This window comes from Ovis canadensis, chromosome X (genome assembly GCF_042477335.2).
Source record: "Ovis canadensis isolate MfBH-ARS-UI-01 breed Bighorn chromosome X, ARS-UI_OviCan_v2, whole genome shotgun sequence".
NCBI lineage: Eukaryota > Metazoa > Chordata > Mammalia > Artiodactyla > Bovidae > Ovis > Ovis canadensis.
The window spans coordinates 135,699,384-135,706,494 of NC_091727.1; the positions used below are offsets into that span (position 1 = coordinate 135,699,384).

The 7,111-nt window shown below is 39.1% G+C and overlaps 1 long non-coding RNA gene across 1 annotated transcript in view; it reads left to right on the plus strand.

Annotated features, from left to right (window-relative positions):
- Nucleotides 1–2,007, plus strand: part of LOC138930584 (uncharacterized) — a 112,608-nt gene extending 110,601 nt beyond the window's left edge. The window contains exon 5 of the long non-coding RNA XR_011446232.1: nt 1,060–2,007. This is a non-coding gene — a long non-coding RNA (uncharacterized lncRNA). The remainder of the gene's footprint in view (nt 1–1,059) is intronic.
- The last annotated feature ends 5,104 nt before the right edge of the window (nt 2,008–7,111 follow it).

The window sequence follows — 7,111 nt, forward strand, 5'->3', positions numbered from 1 at the left end:
TTCTCTTCTGCTCAGGTTGTTGAATTATTTGCAGTTCATCAGGCATTGCTAACTGTACCCACCTCCTTCAATTTGTTTACAGACAGCTCCTACGTGGTCGGTGCCTTACAAATGCTTGAAACTGTTCCAGTTATCGGCACAACCTCTCCTGAAGTTCTTAACTTGTTTACATTAATTCAACAGGCTCTTCACCATCACCAACACCCGTGTTTCTTTGGGCATATTCGTGCACATTCCACCCTTCCTGGTGCCCTGGTACAAGGCAATCACACTGCGGATGTTCTTACTAAACAAGTGTTCTTTCAATCAGCTGTTGATGCAGCCCGAAAATCCCATGACTTACATCACCAAAATAGTCATTCTTTACGGTTGCAATTTAAGATTTCCGGTGAAGCTGCACGACAAATTGTTAAATCTTGCTCTACTTGTCCTCAATTCTTTGTTCTCCCTCAATATGGTGTCAACCCTCGAGGTTTACGCCCTAATCACCTTTGGCAAACAGATGTTACTCACATTCCTCAATTTGGGCGTCTTAAATATGTTCATGTCTCTATCGACACCTTTTCTCATTTTCTCATGGCCTCCCTTCACACTGGAGAATCAACTCGTCACTGTATTCAACATTTACTTTTTTGTTTTTCTGTTTCAGGAGTTCCAAATACCCTCAAAACAGATAATGGACCAGGTTATACTAGCCGTTCTTTCCAACGTTTTTGTCTTTCTTTCCAAATTCATCATAAAACAGGAATTCCATACAATCCACAGGGACAAGGTATTGTTGAATGAGCTCATCAACGCCTTAGACATCAATTATTAAAACTAAAAAAGGGGAATGAACTGTATAGTCTCTCACCGCATAACGCCTTAAATCATGCTCTCTATGTTTTAAATTTTTTAACTTTAGACGCAGAAGGCAATTCAGCAGCCCAGCGTTTTTGGGGAGAATGGTCCTCATGCAAAAAACCACTTGTACGATGGAAGGATCCACTTACCAATCTGTGGTATGGGCCAGATCCTGTATTGATATGGGGACGGGGGCATGTTTGTGTTTTTCCACAGGATGCCAAAGCGCCGCGCTGGATTCCGGAAAGGCTGGTACGCGCGGCGGAGGAACTCCCTGACATATCAAATGCATCGCATGACACTGAGCGAGCCCACGAGTGAGCTGCCTACCCAAAGGCAGATTGAGGCGTTGATGCGATATGCTTGGAATGAAGCTCATGTACAACCTCCAGTGACACCTACAAACATACTGATCATGTTATTATTGTTGTTACAGCTGATACAAAACGGGGCGGCTGTGGCTTTTTGGGTATACATTCCTGATCCGCCTATGATTCAATCATTAGGATGGGATAGAGAAACAGTACCTGTCTATGTCAACGATACAAGTCTTTTAGGAGGAAAATCAGACATTCACATTTCTCCTCAGCAAGCCAATATCTCTTTTTATGGTCTTACTACACAATATCCTATGTGCTCACTGTGGCGAAGTATAATTGCTGTGGGCGTGGTTCTGACTGTTGTGCTTATCGTAATTTGTTTAGCTCCTTGTCTTATTCGTAGCATTGTTAAAGAATTTTTATATATGAAAGTTTTGATACATAAAAACATGTTGCAGCACCGGCATCTTATGGAGCTTTTAAAAAAATAAAGAGAGGGGAGCTGCGGGGGACTGCCCGTGAAGGGTCAAGTCTTGGGAGCTGCTCAGCAGGTATGCAGAGCCCTAGGACATGTTCCTAAGCTCCCTGTCCCGCCACCCTCAAGAATTTTTATAGCCCTTAAGACTCCAGGATGTCCAGTTCCTGCAACATGTCCTAGAAGATAGATTATCTTATTATGTATACAATGGTAAGGGTCTGGTGATTCTCTGTACACAACTGGTGATTGTATCCTGAGATTAAAAAACAACCTTGTGAATGTCATAAGTCACGTACTTTACCCTATATATACTGCAGCACAATAAAGCAAGGTATCAGCCATTTGGGGCTGATCCTCTCAACCCCATCTTTTGTCTCTCTCTTATTTTTCTTAGCAGGGACGCTCCGTCCTCTCCCTGTGCAGGTGCGACTCTTGCTTGTGCTGGCCGCGGCATTAGCCCAGGCTTGCTACTAAAAATAAATGAAAGTAACAACTACCAGAGTTGCAAAAATGTATCATCAAAAATTTCCAGTTTCCAACAAAATATTACAAGACATGCAAAGAAACAAGAGTGTTTGACACATTTTCATGGGAAAAAAGTCAAAAGAAACTGTCTTTGAGTGTCACCAGATATTGGATCTAGCAGAGATAAGCCCTTCAAAATAGTGATTAAAAATATGTTCAAAGAACTAAAGAAAGCACTTAAAAATAATTACAAAAAAGTGTGGCAACAATCAATCAACAGAGATCCCCAATAAAGAGAAAGAAATAAAACAGAGTTGTAAAGTTGTAAAGTATAATAAATGGGGTTTCCCTGGTGGCTCAATGGTGGAAATCCGCTTGTCAATGCAGGGGACATGGGTTCGATCCCTGGTCCAAGAAGAGCCCACATGCCATAGGACAACTAAGCCAGTGTGTCACAACTACTGAGCCAGCACTACGGAGCCCTTGAGCTGAGACTACTGAGCCCACACGGCACAACCACTGAAGCCCATGGACCTAGAGCCTGTGCTCTGCAAGGAGAGAGACCACTGCAATGAGGAGCCCCCAGTCTGTGCAACTAGAGAAAAGCCCATTCCCAGCAATGAAGGCCCAGCGCGGCCCTAACCAAATAAATAAAAGGTAGAATAAATGAAACTTCCCCAGAAGCTCTACAGCATATTTGAAATGGCAAAATAATAATAATACCAGAAAGGGGTGACTATCATGAGAAATTTTCTATTCTGAAGAACAGAGAGAAAAAGAAAGACAAAAAATGAATAGTTTCAGAGAACTGAAGAACACCATGAGGTTTAACAAGTAATGAGACTTGCAGTAGGGCAGTAGAGAGAGGGGAAGAAATATATTTGAAGTAATAATGTCTGAAAACTACACAAATTTTGATAACAAACATCACAGTAACAAGAAACTCAACCAACCCCAAGTAGAATAATTACAAAAAGATCTACAATGAGACATAGTTAAAGTATTGAAAACCAATGACAGGAAAAAAAAAAAAAACACACACTTTGAAAACAACAAAAGAAAAATGACTAAGCACATACAGAGGATCAACTTCTTATTGGAAATAATGTGGTCAGAGGCAAATGGTGGTAGGAAAAACATCCTATCAACCAAGATTGCTCTACAGAGCAAAAGTATCCTTTAAAAGCTAAGGTTCAATAAAGACATTGTCAGAAAAACACTGAATTCATTGTGCGTACATATACTATAAGAAATACTACAAGAAGGCCTACAGGCTGAAAGGAAATGACACCAGGCAGTAACTTGAATCCTCAGGAAAAAATGAATAGCAACAGAAACGGTAAATATTTAGGTTAATTTAAGAGAATTTATCAATATATTTTCTTATTTATTGTGTTAAAATCTTCAAAATGCACAACACTACAAAGTACTGATTTAAACTTTATTGATGAAGTCATAACATACATAGATGTAACATATACGACAATCATAGTGTAACAGGAAGAGCTCTGGCACCGCACTCTACATCTTCTGCTGCTTTATCTCCTGAGTCATAAGCCTCTGCTGAGCCCTGCAGACAGACATGTTAGTCACTAAAGGAGTTTTGCCTGAAGTTTGGGGTATACATGATGGCCCCATTTCAAAGAAACTCAGCCTCCCCACTGTGATAAGGAAACATGAACAAGTGATAAGGAAACTTGAGCGAGAAACATTAACATCTATCTTATCTAGTTCTGCAGGACCATCAGACCACACTAATGTCCATCCCAGTCAACAGATCAAGAACAAAGTTTCAAAACCTCCCTCAGACTCCCAGCAGTACGCAGCTGCCTGAGGCTATTCCTCACTGCCTGACCTCACCTCCTCCTGCTTCTCCCTTCGCTAGCATAAAAGAAGCTTGAATTCTATCCTAAATTAACATTTAGGCCATTAATTTAGGCCATTAGTCAGCCATCTTCTCTGTCTGCTGGCTTTCCAAACAAAGTCACTATTCCATGCCGCAACACCTCATCTCACAATTTTTGACCTGTTGTGCAGTGAGTGGTAGGAGCTCAGAAACAATAGCATAGAGGAGGCAGGGATGGAATGCACTTTTTCATTCGAGCAAATTATTATTTGTTTGGAATTGAATTAGTATCACTCTGAAATAGATTATGATAAATTAAGATGCATGTTGTAATCCCTAGAGCAACAACTAATATAAAAAAATTTCAGTGCTTCCCAGGAGGCGCAGTGGTAAAAATCCACCTGCCAATGCAGGAGACATGGGTTCGATTCCTGGTCCAGGAAGATCCTACATGCCATGGAGTGACTAAGTCCATGCACCGCAACTATTGAGGCTATGCTCTAGAGCCCGGAACAGCTACTCCTGAGCCCGGGGGCTGCAAGTACAGAAGCCCATGCACCTTAGAGTCTGTGCTCCAAAAACAAGAAAAACCACCGCAATGAGAGGAACCACTGCAACGAAGAGGAGTCACCACTCTCTACAACCAGAGGAATTCCAATGCAGCAACAAAGACCAAGTACAGCCAAAGTAAAAATAAATTTATTTTTTTATAAAAACTGGAAACAATATTGAAATATTTTAAAAAACTATTGTAAAACATAAAACCAACAAAATAATGAAAATGGATATCAAAAATAATTTTAACCTGAAAAAAGGAGTCAAGTAAGAATAGATGAACAAAAAGGTAAGAGATATATAGAAAACAAATACAAAAATGAGAAATTAAAATCTAAACACCTCAATAATTACATAAATCAAAAGGAAACAAATGACAGACTGAGTAACAAAGCAGGGCTCAACTATATGCCATCTTAAAGAGACACGTCTTAGATTCAAAGAGACAAATGGTTTGAAAGTAAAAGATTTTTAAAAGATACGTCTTGCATACAGTAACTTCAAGAGTGTTGGAACAAATCCATTAATATTAGAAAATATAGACTTTAAGATAAGAAATATCACTAGGATATTAGGGAATATTTCAGAATGATAAGAAGGGCCAATACCTCATGAAGATAAAACAATAATACAGGTATATGTACCAAAAACAGAACCGCAAAATACAGGAAACAAAAACTGATAGAATTAAAAGAAGGGATAGTTGGAAACTTCAAAACTCTATCATAATCGATAGAGCAACTAGATAGAAAATTAGCAAGGATTTAGAAAACGTGAACAGTATTATCAACCGATATGACAGATGCATATTTACGTGCGGATGTGCCTGCATGCACAAAATGCTTCACCCCCATAGATGTAGAATACACATTCAAGTCAGATAGAACATTCTCTAAGACTGACCATTTGCTACGCCATAAGATAACTCTCAAGAACTTTCACATGATGAGAATCATGCCATATATTTTCTCTCACCACAAGAGAATTACTTTAAATATCAAGAGAGAAACAAATCTGTGAAATTCCAAAGCATTCAGAAATTAACACACTTCTTAATAGCATATGGGTAAAGGCAAAAAAGGAAATTAGAAAATATTTTGGAATTAATGATCAGTCATAGCATATTGCAGTTTTGGAATACAACTAAGGCAATGCTCCAAGATAAATTTATACCTTCAAACACCTATATCCGAAAAGAAGAGTCTCAGACCAATAACTTAAGCTTCCTTCTTAAAAGCTAGATTCAAGAAGAGCAAACTAAGTCCAATGCAACATAAGAAAGAATACAGCAAAGTCATTGGCATTAGAAAAACAATAGAGAATATCAATAAAATCAGAAGTTGGTATTTTGAAAATATATGCAAAAGTGCCAAACTACTGGGCTTCCCAGGTGGCTCAGTGGGTAAAGAACCTGCCTGCAACACAGGAGACGCAAGTTTGATCCCTGGGTCAGGAAGATCGTCTGGAGGAGGAAATGGCAACCCACTCCAGCAAGACTGACCATGGAAAAAAGATACAAATGGTAAAAGTAAGTAACAAAAGGGGGGATATCACTACGAACTCCAAAGAAAGTAAAAGGATTTTAAAGGAATACTATGAACAACTTTATGCCAACAAATCTGCCAACCTAGGTGAAATGGACAAATTTCTAGAAGAGACATAAATTACCAAAACTAACTCAATAACAAATAGATCTGTATAAACCAACAACCAGTAGTGAAACTTAATTAGTAACTAAAAATATTCCAACCAGAGAAAGTCCAGGCCTAGATGGCTTCACCAGAGAACTCCATCAGTATTTACAAAAAAAATAATTTCAATATGTCACGAATTGTTTTGGAAAATGATAGTAGTATTGCATGCGTGTGAATGCTCAGTTGCTAAGTCATGTCTGACTCTTTTTGTGACCTCATGGACTGTAGCCTGCCAGGGTAAAAGTAAGTGTATGGGATTTTCCCACAAGTCCATGGGATTTTTCTGGGCAAGAATACTGGAGTCCATTGCCATTTTCTTCTCCAAGGGATCTTCCTGACCCAGGGATCGAACTTGCATCTCCTGTGTCTCCTGCATTGCAGGCAGATTCTTTACCCACTGAGCTACCTAGGAAGCACTCTTATCTTGATATAAAAGCTGAACTCAAATGGCAAAAGAAAATCAACCCACAAACCAATATCCTATATGAACACAGGCATTAAATTTCTTAACAAAATATTAGCAAATAGATTCCAGCAACATATCCCAAGAGGACAAGTTTTGGTTAACATCTAAAAATTAATTGATATAGTACATTTTATTAATAGAATAAAAGATAAAACACATGATCATCTTGACAAACACAGAAAAATGTGGGGCCCTACATGGGAAACCTTAAAAAAGAAGGGCTAGCTTTGCGGTTTAGAGCTAAGATAGCGCCTGGCGGAAGAGATAGGGGCGTGGTCTATGTTACAACTTTTGATTGGCTCTCTTGATTTCCGTACACGTGGACCGCGGGTGATCACCATAGACTCCTGTTACAATGAAGCGCATGACGACTTGACCTTTAACGTGATTGATGCAACTATGGTATATTAAGATTTGACCTTTAATGTGATTGGTGCAACTATG